Consider the following 15,277-nt stretch of genomic DNA (forward strand, 5'->3'; position numbering starts at 1 on the left):
GGAGAATCCCATGGACAGAGGTGCCTGGCGGGCCACAGTCCATAGGGTTGCAAAGAGTTGGACAAGACTGAGAGACTTAACACGCATGCACACCAGTGATTACCACTCCATGCTTTCACTGCCAAGTTCGCTGGTTCAATTCTTGGTTTAGTCTCCTCTAGTTGAGCGAATTAAGATCCCACAGGCAGTGTGTCATGACCCCCCAAAATAGAAAAAAAAAAATTCCTCTGCAGAGGCCAAGGTGGGATCATCCAAGGGCGTGTAAAATCTGATCCTCTTGTTTCCTCAGATATGAGTAGTATCTTTACTATATTATCAACTGATTGTCTAGAGAGTGACATGCACACACATCCTTCCAAAAGAAGTTTAAATATTAATTCTCAGAGATGGTAACATGACAAAATCTGAAAATTAGAAAAAAATTTCCCAACTTACCCCAGTGGGAAGCTCAGTTCCTGATACTGATGGTGGGAACTTGACGTGATCTGACAATGCTGATGAGCTCCTTTTGTATATTCTCTCTCTTCAAATTATGCCCTTTTGTTCCAGGCAGAAATAGGAAAACAGACTGGCTGCTGATGCACCTGCTTTGTTTCTGTTTAGTTTTGGATTGGTTTCTGGGATTTTAACTTTTTTTTCCCTCATTGGCTGCACTGCAGATCATGTGAGATCTTAGTTCCCTGACCAGGGATCGAACCTGTACCTTCTGCAGTGGAAACATAGAGTCTTAATCACTGGACCCCAGGGAAGTCCCTCTAACTATTTTAAAAGGCACAGTTCAGTGGTATTAACTACATTCACAATGTGCAGCCATCAAAAACCTTTTTCATGACCCCCCAAAAAAGCCCATAAACATTAAACAGTAACTCACCATTCCCCCTAGCCATCTCTGGTAATCTTATATGGATATGACGATTGTAGACACTCATAAGTGGAAACATACAATCTTTGTCCTTTCGTGTCTGCCTTATTTCACTTTTCATAATGTTTTCAAGATTGATCCATGTTAGAGCATACATCAGAATTTCATTCCTTTTTATGATCTGCCTTACTTCAAAGCTCATGCAATGCTATCTTGCTGATAAAATCAACCTTGCAGATCTTAGTCAGATTGACCATATCCGTTTAGAAATCTTCATCAGAGCTGCAGAGAAGAGTCTTCCCCCCCATATTGACTGTGTCGTTAGAATTGGGTTTGGCTGTGTATGTCAGACAGACTCAATAAATTGCTTGTGCAAGATACGATTTCTTTTCCACATAAAAATGTAGACAGTTGGTCTAGCAAGTAATTAAATCTAAATCTAACTGAAGCGTGGATTTTGGAGCTCTTTGTTTTGTTGAAAGAGTCTCTGGTGGTCATTTTTCGCCAGAATGTTTCCCCACCTCTCAGTTCAATAATGGGACATGAGTCTCAGCCAAGCAGCAAAGAGGAATAAAACACTGTGTTTGGGGAAGCATACAAGACCAGGCATTGTTGGGGAAGAACAGAGAAAGATGGCAATCATGGTGGTCCCTTGATTATGACATGGCCTTTCACTGCCATGGGCCAGAGTTCCACCCCTGGTTAGGGAACTAAGATCCCACAAGCCACCAGTTACGGCAAAAAAAAAAATATAAAATTTAAAAATTTGGAAATTCCCTGGTGATCCAGTGCTTAAGACTCCATAGTCCCAAATCAGGGGGCATAGGTTCGATCCCTGGTCAGGGAACTAGGTATGCCTCACAGCTTGGCCAAAAGAAAAAAGAAAAAAAAAAGGTGGCAGTCAAGTCCATTCCTCCGGAAGCAGAATTATCTGTTCAGTTCAGTTGCTCAGTCATGTCCGGCTCTTTGCAACCCCATGAACTGCAGCATGCCAGGCCTCCCTGTTCATCACCAACTCCCAGAGTTTACTCAAACTCATGTCCATTGAGTCTGTGATGCCATCCACCCATCTTATCCTCTGTCGTCCCCTTCTCCTTCCGCCTTCAATCATTCTCAGCATCAGGGTCCTTTCCAGTGAGTCAGTTCTTCCCATCAGGTGGCCAAAGTATTGGAGTTTCAGCTTCAACATCAGTCGGTTCCTCTGCCTTTTCTAAAACCAGCTTGAACTTCTGGAAGTTCACGGTTAACATACTGTTGATGCCTAGCTTGGAGAATTTTGAGCATTACTTTACTAGCCTGTGAGATGAGTGCAATTGTGCGGTAGTTTGAGCATTCTTTGACATTGTATTTCTTTCAGATTGGAATGAAAACTGACCTTTTCCAGTCCTGTGGCCACTGCTGAGTTTTCCAAATTTGCTGGCATATGGAGTGTAGCACTTTCACAGCATCATCTTTTAGGATTTGAAATAGTGCAACTGGAATTCCATCACCTCCACTAGAATTATCTGTGGATATTTATTTAATTCTATTTCATAAATTAGATTTGATAGGGTTGATGACTGAGCAACTGAACAACAAAAACATCAAAGCATTGGTAGAATCTAATAATGTACAATTCAATGTACAGTCTTATATACTGTCTCTTGTTTTGAAAATCTTACTTTTCAGTGTAGAGATTGCATAAAGAAGATTCTCTCCAACATACACAAATTCAGTACTTGAAAATGAAGGTTGTGGGGGAGGAAAAAAATCTATTGTGTTTGTTTTAATGTTTTACCCCTTTGGAGATAATTCAAAAAGTGCTTTTATAAGTAATTTATAAACAGCATCTTTGAAAACTGAAATTCATTCATTTAATACTTATTGAAGGCTTATTATGAGCAAGCATAAGGCTGAGCTTTGAAGGGGAACAAGGGAAGCATATAAGTTCAAGAAACTTACCTTTCAAGCTTCAAAATAGGTGATCTTAAATGACAATATAAAAGAATTAAATGTCAATAAAAGACTTGAAATAAAAATGAGAGAATCATTGCATCTCAAAGTTGAAGGGACGACTGCCTTGTGCTTCTAAAAATTGGATACGCATATCTTCATTGGATACGCATATCTTCATGCCTAAATGTGAATTCATGGCAATATAGGGCTTCCCTGGTGACTCAGTTGTAAAGAATCTACCTGCCAACGCAGGAGACACAGATTCGATCCCTGGGTCAGAAAAATCCCCTGGAGGAGGGCACAGCAACCCACTCCAGGATTCTTGCCTGGAGAATCCTCATGGACAGAGGAGCCTGGTGGGCTACAGTCCATGGGATCACAAAGAGTCAGACACTACTGAATCAACTTATCATGCACGCATGGAGGGTAAGTCAACATCTGGCAGGCACACAAGTAAATAGAGCATCGTGTTAACATTAGAGAAAAAACATAGATTCCAAAGACATTTCAGCCCAACATGTGGCTGGTTTAAGATGCTCAGCATTCCTTATTTTACTTCTCTTTTATAGGAACATTTAATGGGAAAACACATTGAGGAACAATGATTCCATGATTCTCTGTAGAGAATTCTTGGTAAAGCGTCCCACACAGTGGTCTCTTCACCTCTTATTTAATCCTAGTAACAGGGTACCACTGCCCACTTAGTATGATGAAGTCAGAGGAAGAAAAGAATTCATAATCTATTGCTTCACAATAGACTGATTTCCTTTTTCTTTTTTCTTTTTTGGCCAAGTGATTTGGCTTGTGGGATCTTAGTTCCTTGACCAGGGATTGAACCTGGGACCTTGGCAGTGAAAGTGCCAAGTCCTAACCATTGGACTGCCAGGGAATTCCCTAGATTGAGTTCTAAATCAAGATTCTGATGAATGGATAGAATTTTAATAGAGTACAGAGCTCTATCCCTGGTTGGGGAACTAGGATCTCACATGCCTTGTGGCCAAAAAAAGGAGGAAAAAAACGTACAGAGCAGAGAATTTCTGGAGGATAGTCTGAAATCTTGGGTCCTGGGTCTGTACCTTTCACTTATGAAGCATATGACATTGGGAAAGAATTCTTCACAAAGTCATTCCAAGGATCTGCTTAGCTTTACTGTGTGAGTGTGAAAGCTTAGTATCTGGAATACATGAATATGTTTGATAAAATTTCTCATCCTCTCTCCAAGTTGGCAGAAACAACATGAGCAAACACAGAGCTTCGACATGTGCTTCATATGTTTTAGCCACGATGATAGCTTATTCTGGTATGAGTGATGGCTTGTAAGAAAACAATGATGACAGATAAAAATGAAATGTCAAATTCAAGAGGAGACAGCAGCATTGATTCCAAAGGGATATTTTTATATGTGGAGGTGGAAGTATGTGAGGGTGTTTCAGTATAATGCCCCTGTTATCAAAATGTTTCTTAATTTGTGTGCCACATTAAACAGCAGTATCTCTCAAAGTTTGTCAACTGGAGGAAAAAAAATGTTCAAATCTATTTTTCTTAAGTAAATTCGGTGATATAATTATCTATGGTTGGTAAAAGGTTTTTTGTTTGTTGAGGATTTGAGCTCAGTTAAAGAGTTAATTTTATTTTAAAGGAACATAGACTTTGAATAACAATTTTCTGGGCATGTTTAACTAACCTAATTGAGAAAACCATGGTGCTGTTTAATTGTAAATAGAGTGATATAAGATTGGACCAATACTTGATGTGTGCAAGTTTAGTATGTAGGGTTTTTGTGCTTTTAAAAAACAAGTTCAATTTTTCTCTTTTAAAAAAATGAGATGTCATTCATATTCATATAAGCTTCTTAAGAAATGCTTTCTAACAAAATGGAGAGTTAAATAGCTTGCATAATGGCTGTAAGAATTATTTAAGAAGCTTGCCTCATCCAGCACTAGAAAATAACCTTATTTCTCAGAAAGTTATAGTACCTGCTCACCTTTCTTCTGTTAGAGGAGAAAAAAAAGTACATCTCTTATCATGACAGTAGCATTTTTCATTCCTGGAGATTTGGAGTTACTGAGATTAACAAAAAATGGGGTTTCCTTCAGGTATTTTTAAAAGTTATTTTCCTTACTAACTACCCTCTTCCCTCACCAACTTCTCTTGAAAAGTCGGAAACCACAGGACTACCTGGCTAGGTTATTTTTAACGGAAACAACATGACTTGGAAATTGTGCCTCCGGTGGCTGAGTTGTCCTGGACATCTGGGCTTCACCACCAACTGGACTTTCATGAGAAATACAAGCTGGGGTTTCGTTATGGCCAGAAGTCCCCCTGGTAGTTCTCCAGGGTACACATTCCTGTGTCTGAGAGATGAGATGCTCAGACAATGACTCCCTAGACCCCTATTTTTGGACACCAGGTAGATTGTTCAATATGATACTTTGTTGTTTTTGAAAAGAGCCCAAAAAGGTTTCCGCGTGGGTTAAAGTGTGGTCTTGGAGTGCTTCAACTTCTGCATTTCCCAATTTTTGTTTTTCTCACTTTACTGCCAGCCATATTACTGAATTTCTCTGGGGTATGAAAAAGTTGAGGGACATATACAGGAATTACTCACTCAGTCTCTGCTGTGCAGCTGCCCAGAACTTACTGAGGTTGAAAGAACACAGAAGCATTCATCAAAAGCCTGGGGCTGGCCAAAGGTCTAAAAAAAGTTATTTTTGATAGGAACATTAACTAAAGCTTCATTAATCACGCATATACAAGAAAGAGTGAAAAGTTAGGTTTTTGTAATCAAAGACAGGAAGACTTAAGTTCTGTCTCCATCATTTCTTAGTGAACTGTCTTTGTGGGTTGCCTGCTGCCATATGTTATACTTTCCCCGTGTATAAAATGTGAATAAATAATAGTAATAATAACTAACCATTTTTGTGCACTTTATGATAGGCTCTGTGTAAGCAAGTTGCACATATTATCTCGTTTAAGTCAAAGAGGTAGAAACTATTATCCCAATTTTCAGATGTGAACATTGAGGGCCAAAGAGTTGAAATGCTTATCTTAAGACTGTTGAAAGTAATTTTTAAGAATAATTTATTTACTGGTGACTGTACTGGGTCTTTGTTGCTGCAGTCTTTCTCTAGTTGCGGCAAGCAGGGGCTGCTCTCTGGTTGCGGTGAGAGGGCTTCTTGTTGCATTGGCTTCTCTTGTTGTGGAGCACGGAGCACCAGCTCTAGGTGCGTGGGCTCAGTAGTTGTGGCTCCTGGACTCTAGAGCATGGGCTCAAGAGTTGTGGCTTAGTTACTTTGCAGCATGCGGGATCTTTCCGGACCAGGGATCAACCCGTGTCTCCTGCACTGGCAGGTGGATTCTTTACCACTGAGCCACCAGGAAAGCCCTTGTTAAAAGTAATTTAAATAAGATGTTCTGCATGTGGTCTAGTGCATGGAAGGTATTCTATAAACAATAACTGTTTTGATAAAATAGTATTTAATAGAAGCTGAAAGTATTAAGAAGATCAGATACCTTAAAAACATAAATTACGATCATCTAAGTAATCTGCTCCCATGGTTCAAAGTTTTCTGATAGTAATAAAATGTGAGTAATAAAATACATTTTTTAAGTAATAAAATGTGAGTAATTTTGAGGTTCTCATACTCTGAGGAAGTATATAAAATTGCATATTCCAGTGTTTAATTCCTACAGATTTTGGAGTCATTCTGGAGTACAGCCCAGTACTCTGCCTTTTTGACAAATTCCCATTAATTCCAAGCAGGTGGTTAGTTTTCATTGGCCTAGAAGACCTTCAAGGTCTTCCCCGGCTCTAAAATTCTGTGATTGTGTGACTTTATGTACTTCTGAAAAATTTGTGTGTATCTGTGTGTGTGTGTGTTTGCTTGCTTGCTTAATAGACAATTGAAATGCCAGGGGAAATTAGAAGTGCTTCAAATAACGTACAGGTCTTTCTTTCTCTTTGTGGGCATTTGGAAAACCAAATTCCATATTATTTGTATGCTCAGTGATGCAGTATAAAGGATGATGTGATTTCATTGACTGGTAGAGATAATTTTGATTAAAAATAGCTCTAAAATGAATAAGGGATAGGTCCTGAAGCAAGGATAGCAGATTAAATGTTACTTGCAGAATCGCTATTCTCTACTCTTTCTGACTACTCACCAACAGTCGTTGGTATTAGATCACCCTCTCTTTAGGAAGTCCTGGCATCATATTGGCACATTCTTTCTCCTCAGTTCTCACCTTTTTTGAGGGTCTGTAGTGATCATTGCCTTACAATAGTCATTCCATCACTACTGATTAGATCACACTGCTTCTTGATTTAACTAATTTCAGGATCTTAGAAAGTTGAGAAGCATTTATTTGACATCAACAGCCCCAGATTCCTTAGTGTGTGAACCAGGTTTCCTTCTCCTCCAAGATCCCCTTGTTTTTCCTCTCCCCCAACCCATCCTCACGTGGACTAAATATACCATCAGGAGGTCTTCACTTTGTTACAGAAGGCAGGAATTGTCGACTCGGCATAGTTAGAAAGTCATTCAGTGCACTCAGCACTTTGCTGACATTGAACATGGTTCTGCTACCCAAATGTCCTGGTTACTGATTGCTTTATTTCATTATTTTTACTTTTTATTTTTTGGTTGTGCCGAATGGCATGTGAGATCTTAGTTCCCAGACCAGGGATTGAACCTACATCCCCTGCACTGCCAAGTGGATTCTTAACCACCAGGGAAGTCCCTGTCCTGGTTACTTTAGACCTCCATCCACAGGTTCCTTACAGGAGATACAGCTACAGCATAAAAAGAGGTAGAAGTTGCTTCTATTAGTCATTTATGTCCCATACGATCACCTTAAAACCTGATGACGGCAGACACAAAAGGCCACATAGTGTATGATTCCATTCTGGATATTATATGAAATATCCAGAAATTATATGAAATATCCAGAATAGGTAAATCCAGGGAGGCAGTAAACAGATGGGTGGTTACTCAGGTGCTTGAGGCAGCAGAGGATAGTCATGAATGCTTAATGGTTTAGGATTTTCTTTTTGGGGTGATAAAAACTTTTTGGAAGTAGATAGAGGTGGTAGTTGAACAACAATATATGCACTAAATGTCACTGAATTGTATATTTTTAAATTAGTAACTTATGGCTATGCTGGGTCTTCATTGCTGCTTTCGGGCTTTCTCTAACTGGGGAGAACGGAGGATACTACTCTCTGTTTGTGATGTGTGGGCTTCTCACTGCAGTGGCATTTCTTGTTGTGGAGCATAGGCTCTAGAGTGCGGATTCAGTAGTTGTAGGGAAGGGCTTAGTGGCATATGGAATCTTCCTAGACCAGGGATTGAACTCATGTTATCCTGCTTTGACAGACAGATTCTTACCCACTGGACCACCAGGGAAGTCTGAATTGTATACTTTATTTTTATTTATGTGGATTAACCTCATGCGAAGAGTTGACTCATTGGAAAAGACGCTGATGCTGGGAGGGATTGGGGGCAGGAGGAAAAGGGGACGACAGAGGGTGAGATGGCTGGATGGCATCACCAACTCGATGGATGTGAGTTTGAGTGCTTAATGGTTTAGGATTTTCTTTTTGGGGTGATAAAAACTTTTTGGAAGTAGGTAGAGGTGTAGTTGAACAACAATATATGCACGTCCACCAACTCTGGGAGATGGTGATGGACAGGGAGGCCTGGCATGCTTCGATTCATGGGGTTGCAAAGAGTCGGACACGACTGAGCAACTGAACTGAACTGAACACCTAAACAACAAATTTTAAAATCCTGATTAATTCAGAGAAACTTCAAGGATCTGAAGAGCTGGAGAAAACATGGGAGTGATGGGTATCTCTCAGCTGTCAGTATGTGTAAACAGAGGAGAAAGCCCATAACTAAGAGAGGCAAAGATGATACATTCCCTGGATCAGAGGAGAGTAAAGAACAGGAGTGGGAAATTCAGGTGCACAGAATGGGTACTTACAGGGAATTGAAGGCTGTGGGCCAGGCTGTACAAAAGTAAGCATCTCTCTGCCCCTGAACAAGAGAAAACAGTCTGTGGTATAAATGAAAGCTCTGCTTTATCTTTGATCAAAAATCAAACCTGGAAAGACAACAAGAAAACACACGCTATGGCAGGAGGTGAAAGTAGAAACAAGTTGAGTAACCCACATGACTCATCTGCTTGGTGAAGTCAGGATTGGTAGCCATGAGGGCGAGCTGCAGAGTTTGTGCTCAGAATCACTTTCTCTATTGCCCAAAGAAACCATGATTAAAACTGTTGACTAATCAGCCAACAAACTGGTACTCCATCCTTCTGATAAGAGGAAAAGTATGGCCATCTTGGGCTTTTCTCACTTTCTTCCTTCTAACCAGGCTCATGGTTCACAACCCCTGGCTGTCCCCACAGAATTCCAGAGTGGCGCAGTTCCTGGGTGGTGCATGTGGTGTGTGACACCAAGGGCTGTCTAGATTCGCTCACAAACCTTCTTCAGCAACCAAGGAAATTACTTGTAATTTCTAAATAAGATGTTTCTGAGTTTTCCTTTTGCAACTGAGTGAACATTAATATTAACCTAAGGTTTAGAACTTAGTTCAGGCATGGTTCTGCCATACTTTATCCAGTAAGTAGATGGGTCCCTTCACTTTTATAAACCTTGTTCCCTATCTGAAAAAGAAGAATAATGATCCCTCTGCTGTCCATCTCAAAGAATCACGCTGAAAATGAAACAATGTTTGTTCAGACAAACAAACACACCCACCCCTAGCCAAGCAGTAGGCTCCATCAATAAGGGGGCTTTTTCCCAAAGAAGAAGCACAGGGAGCCCAGGGCCAGGACATCTCCCAAGGGTGTTGGTCAAGCTGTACAAATATTTGGCCAGGGAACCAACTCCATCTTCAGCCAAGTTGTGCTGAAGAGGCTGTTCATGACTTGCCCCAGCCAGCCGAAGCTTTCCCTTTCTTTTGTGGATGGTCGGGAAGATAAAGCTTCCTGGCTGAAAAGACAAGACAGCTGTGGTTACGGGGGTTATGCTGCATGATGCACGTGTCCAGGAATAACCCCCAAACTGCACACCTGCCCACACTGCAGGTGTGTACTGCATGGGCACAATCATGGCAAGGGCTGCATTCCCAAGGCCAGAGGTGAGATCACCTCAGGGGCTGTGGCCCTGTCCTGCCCTCTGGTGCTTAGAAGGGTTGCAAGGTGTCTAGTTGTCCAGTGCTTGGGAATGTCACACAGCCCCACCCATCCTACCTGCACTCCAATCCTGCAAGTTTGAGCATCAGAGGCTGACCCGCCAGCTGCTACTGCAAAAAAGACCCTGTTCTGCCCAAAAGATTTTGGATGCTGAAAAAATCAAATTTAAGTTAGGAAGGTCAAACTGTAGAGAAACTAGCATTGGTGGCATTGTACACCCTTGGCAGGTTTCCATACCTCTCCAGGCAAAGCCTACTCCATCAGGGTCATTTCACTTTGGCCTTCCCTGGTGGCTGAGATAGTAAAGAATCCATCCGCCATGCAGGAGATCCAGGTTTGGTCATTGGGTCAGGAAGATCCCCCAGAGGAGGGCATGGCAACCCACTCCAGTATTCTTGCCTGGAGAATCCCATGGACAGAGGGGCCTGGTGAGCTACAGTCCATGGCGTCACAGAGTCAAACACAACTGAGCCACTAACACACCCGTATACACACACACACCTCAGTTTGTCACAAGGGAAAGAAGAAAGTCAACCTATTCAAGGAGAGTTAGGGAGAAACCAAATGGCTTAACTAGGAAAAAAGTCCCTTACTTTTATTAAATACACAATAGTCTTACAGGCGAAAAACCTTTGAATACATGACCTTGTTAGTCCTCAGAAACACTCCTAAGGCAGATGTATTGTGACCAATTTACAGTTATAACAGGTGATTACCTTAGGATCACACAAGGTGAGTGTGACATCAGGACTTGCCCAGAAACCAGTATCAATTCTTCTATGCCATTCAAACAAATAGGATGATACAAATACACATTTTATTATACCTAGAACCACACTGATTTAGATTTTAGATGCTCTGTGTTTGGATGGTATAGTTTTTTAGTTTGTTACATGGCAAGAGGGAAATTATAATTTTTTGTGTGTGATTTTATTTATTTGCCTGTTTTTTGGCTCCGCTGGGTCTTCGTTACTGCTTGGGCATTTCCCTAGTGAGGCCAGTAGGGTCTTCTCTCCAGTTGCATTTGTGGGGTCTAGGGCATGCGGGCTTCAGTAGTTGCAGCAAGTGGGCCCGTAGTTGTGGCTCGTGGGCTCTGGAGCACAGGCTCAGTAGTTGTAGGGCACCGCTTAGTTCCTCTGAGGCAGGTGGGATCTTCCTGTATCAGGGAACCCACATCTCCTACATTGGCAGCTGATTCTTTACCACTGAGCCACCAGGGAAGCACAGAAATTATTCTTGTCTGTTCATTAGAACAAGATTCCTATGAACTGTAAATTACAGTTTTATAGGAATCACAGTATGTGATTTAATTATGAATGATTGTACTTACAATTAATCAGTTTATTGCACAAAGACTGGTCTTTTGATCTCAGGTAGCTAATGGCACAGAAAAGAGCATAGTTGTTTAACTCCATCAGATTTTAGCTCACCTTCCAATAAATAATAGGTTTCTCTCAATAACCATTTAAGGAGCTGCCATACATATTTAATATGAGCATTTTTTGAAGTAATTTTTGTTTTTAGAACTTTGGTTTTAGTGTTCATATTACAGATTTTCATAGGCTTATTTGTATGTAGATTATTTTATTTTCCTTTCCCCCTCTGAATTTAACCCATTTTCAAGAATGGTGTTTCTGTAGAGTTCTCACTACCCTTCATTGTAGCTCTTTGTGTTTGACCTTTTGGGAAAGGACAAAATATTAAGAAAACATGCAATGACAGGCTTGATACCTCAGTGCCCACCAATCCCATTTTCCTTTAAAATATTTACCTGTACCTGCTCAAAGCCTATCACTATTTTTTTTTAATTAAAGAAAATTTCTTTTTTGGATTGATTGGGTCTCCATTGCTGTGCACAGGCTGTCCCTCATTGCAGCGAGTGGGGTCTACTCTCTAGTCATGCTCAGGCTTCTCATTGCGGTGGCTTCTCCCGTTGAAGAGCATGAGTTTTAGGCGCACCGACTCAGTGGATGCAGCGCACGGGCTTAGATGCTCCACGGCATGTGGGATTTTCCCTGATCAGGGATCGAACCTGTGTCCTCTACATTGGCAGGCAGATTCTCAGCCACTCGATCACCAGGGACGTCCTCTATTACTTTTTATAACGGTTAGGGGAGGAGGTGAATCTCACGCACATTTATGAGATCATCCCGAGTTCAGCCCTTATGGATTGGTACAGAACTATGGTAATGAACTCCCCAAAGCTCCACAGTATAGATTTATGGCTGGGTAAACACACAGCAGAAAGGAAAAGAGAATGAATGAGAAGAAAGCCGGAGACAGAGAAACGAACTTAGAACCTGTGGGTTAAGAAAAAGCTAGAATCTTACTGAAAGTGATTGGACAAATTTAAAGAGAAAAAAAAACCCCGTTATCAGTTATTTTTAAAACCATTGAAGGTTTGAGGTGAAGCGAAGCTCATTTTGTCAACAGGAAGCTATGGTACACGCTCTACATTTCTATTTATATAAACAACATTTGCTTTTCCATCTTAGGTTCTGCCCAGAAGTTATCGTCTGACCGCCACTTCTGGCTTTGGTTGACTGGTTTTTAGAAAAAAAAACAAACTGTGACCACCTGTTTCTCTCTCTACCACAGAGAAAGTCAAGTCACTTTCGCTAGTGCTTGGTTAGTGAAAAGTGCTAAGACACACAAGGATTTCAATTTTTATTAGAATGTTGTATTTTTTAATTAATTTATTTATTTTTGGCTCTTCTGGGTCTTTGTTGCTGCACGGGCTTTTCTCTGGTTGCAGTGAATGGAGGCGACTCTCTCGTTGCAGTGCATGGGCTTCTCATTTTGGTGGCTTCTCGTTGCAGAGTACGGGCTCAAGAGTACAGTCTGAAGAGTACAGTCTGAGTAGCTGTGGTACACAGGCTTAGTGACCTTGTGGCATGTGGGATCTTCCCAGATCAGAGATTGAACTCATATCTCCTACACTGGCAGGCGGATTCTTTACCACTGAGCCACTAGGGAATCCCTGGAGTGTTGTGTTTTTAACCAAATCTTTGTCTCCCAGAGTTTGCCTCCCCAGTGTTCCCTCTACCCTGTAAGGTTCCAGATGGGTTGGTATGGAACTCAGATCCTCCACCACATTTCTCCCAGACAGATTTGTGAATTTCCACCTTCTAGCCTCTGGGTTCCCCTTCTCTGGTGTCAATCTCTTGACACTCTGCCATCCCCTACTCCCCCTTCTCTGGTGCTCTTCCAACTTCTCTTTCTATTCAGGTGTGTTCCAACTCTTTTCAGTGTGTTCCAGCTGCTTCTGTACAGAAGGAAGCAAAGTTGCTTGCACCTTCTGATCAGGTGTAAACATCAACTTTCGCAACGAGCGCCAGGCATTGTGGAGGGGGAGGAGTTTGTGGCTGGTAGCACATACTGCTTGGGGACATCAAAAGAAAGGTCCAGAAGTGGGGAGACAGCTTTTTGCACCATGAGTCAAATGAATACTCAGAGAAAGTGTGCAAGGAGCTCTTTTTAGCGAGTAGAGTGCACATTTGAATCTCCAGAACTTCTTCATTCAAAGAAGAAAGAGAATTTATTTCAGTCACATGCATGAAATGATGGGGGAAAGTTAGGTTCAGAACAATTTTGGAAAAGAAGACAAGAAGAAAACATGTTTTTTTTTGTTTTGTTTTGTTTTAAGATGAGGTGTACAGGCAGCTGAGTCTGTCTGTTCAAGGTGCCAGGAAGAGATAATCATCACTGCCTAATGATACTTTTGCAGGCATGCTTAGTCATTTCCAACTCTTTGCAACACCATGGACTGTAGCCTGCCATGCTCCTCTTATTGATGGAATTTTTCAGGCAAGAATATTGAAGTGGGTTGCCATTTCCTTCTCCAGGCGATCTTTCCTACCCAGGGATTAAACCCCTGTCTCCTGCATTGGCAGGCAGATTTTTTGCCACTGAACCACCTGGGAAGCCCAATGTTACTTTTACCAAATCTTTTATTTCCAACACTAAATATCCACTGTTTCAGTTCAAATAATTTTTTCTTTTTGGCCATGCAGCAAGGCTTGCAGGATCTTAGTTGTCCACCAGGGATTGAACCCCGGGCCTTGGCAGTGGAAGTGGACCCCCAAGAATTCCCTCAAATAACTTTTTTTCATCAGAAGTTCCTTGCTTAAGAAGGTTGTCATTTGTGTTCACCTTGAAAAGAATAATATTAATACCATAAAGAGTAAAATGTTTTCAAATCTTTTTCTCGGGTGGACCAAGGGAGGAAAACTAGAATACCAGGGACCTGAAATGGGCTGAGAGTAAACAGCAACAAAAAGGAAGTGAATGAAATTTTAAACTTTTTATTGTGTTTTGGAGTATAGCCAATTAATAATGTTGTGATGGTTTTAGGTGTTTAGCAAAGGGACTCAACCGTACATATACATGTATCCATTCTCTCCTAAACTGCTCTCCCATCCAGGTGGCCAAATAACATTGAGCAGAGTTCCCTGTGCTATAGAGTAGGTCCTTGTTGGTGATCCATTTTAAATATAGCAGTATATGTCCATCTATATGTATGATGTACATGTCCATCCCAAACTCCCTAACTATTTCTTTCCCCAATCCTTGCCCCTCGCAAGCATAGGTTTGTTCTCTGAGTCTGTTTCCATTTTGTAAGTTCATTTGTACCATTTCTTTTTGGATTCCACATATAAGGGATGTCACACCATATTGCTCCTCTCTCTGACCTACTTCACTTAGCATGGCAATCTCTAGGTCCATCCATATTGCTGCAAATGGCACCATCCTTTTTAATGGCTGAGTGATATTCCATTGTATATATGCACCACATCTTTATCCATTCCTCTGTTGGATGGGCATTCTTCCATATCCTGGCTATTTTAAATAGTGCTGAAATGAACATTAGGATGCATATATCTTTTTGATATATGGTTTTCCCCAGATTATGCCCAGTAGTACGATTGCTGGATCACATGGTAGTTCTATTTTTAGTTTTTTAAGGAACCTCCACACTGTCCTGGCTGTACCAAAAAGGTGGATGGAATTTTGTAATGGGGAAGACAGGACAGAGGGAAAGAAAACTGGAACCAAAACTAACCTCCCGAAACTGCCCTGGGACTGTTCTTAGAGCAAAGTTATGAGAGAAAACAAGCCTTTGTAAGGGGGAGGAAAGCAAGGATGAAAAGTGAGTTAAAAGTGTTGCTTTCCACTTGGAGAAGAAGACAAAAGCAGAGAACATCAGAAGAGCGAGAAATGGCAAAGCACAGGAATTTGATGCAAAAGAAAAGGAAGGGTGAAACATGAAACTGCATCCCGTAA

The 15,277-nt window shown here is 41.2% G+C and overlaps 1 protein-coding gene and 1 non-coding gene across 2 annotated transcripts in view; one reads left to right on the top strand and one right to left on the bottom strand.

Annotated features, from left to right (window-relative positions):
* Positions 1-15,277, top strand: part of RIMKLB (ribosomal modification protein rimK like family member B) — a 129,160-nt gene that overhangs the window by 29,575 nt on the left and 84,308 nt on the right. The window lies entirely within an intron of this gene.
* TRNAE-UUC lies at positions 3,614-3,686 on the bottom strand. The gene has a single exon. It is a non-coding gene; the product is annotated as a tRNA-Glu (tRNA).

Source organism: Bubalus bubalis, chromosome 4 (genome assembly GCF_019923935.1).
Source record: "Bubalus bubalis isolate 160015118507 breed Murrah chromosome 4, NDDB_SH_1, whole genome shotgun sequence".
In the NCBI taxonomy this organism is placed as follows: domain Eukaryota; kingdom Metazoa; phylum Chordata; class Mammalia; order Artiodactyla; family Bovidae; genus Bubalus; species Bubalus bubalis.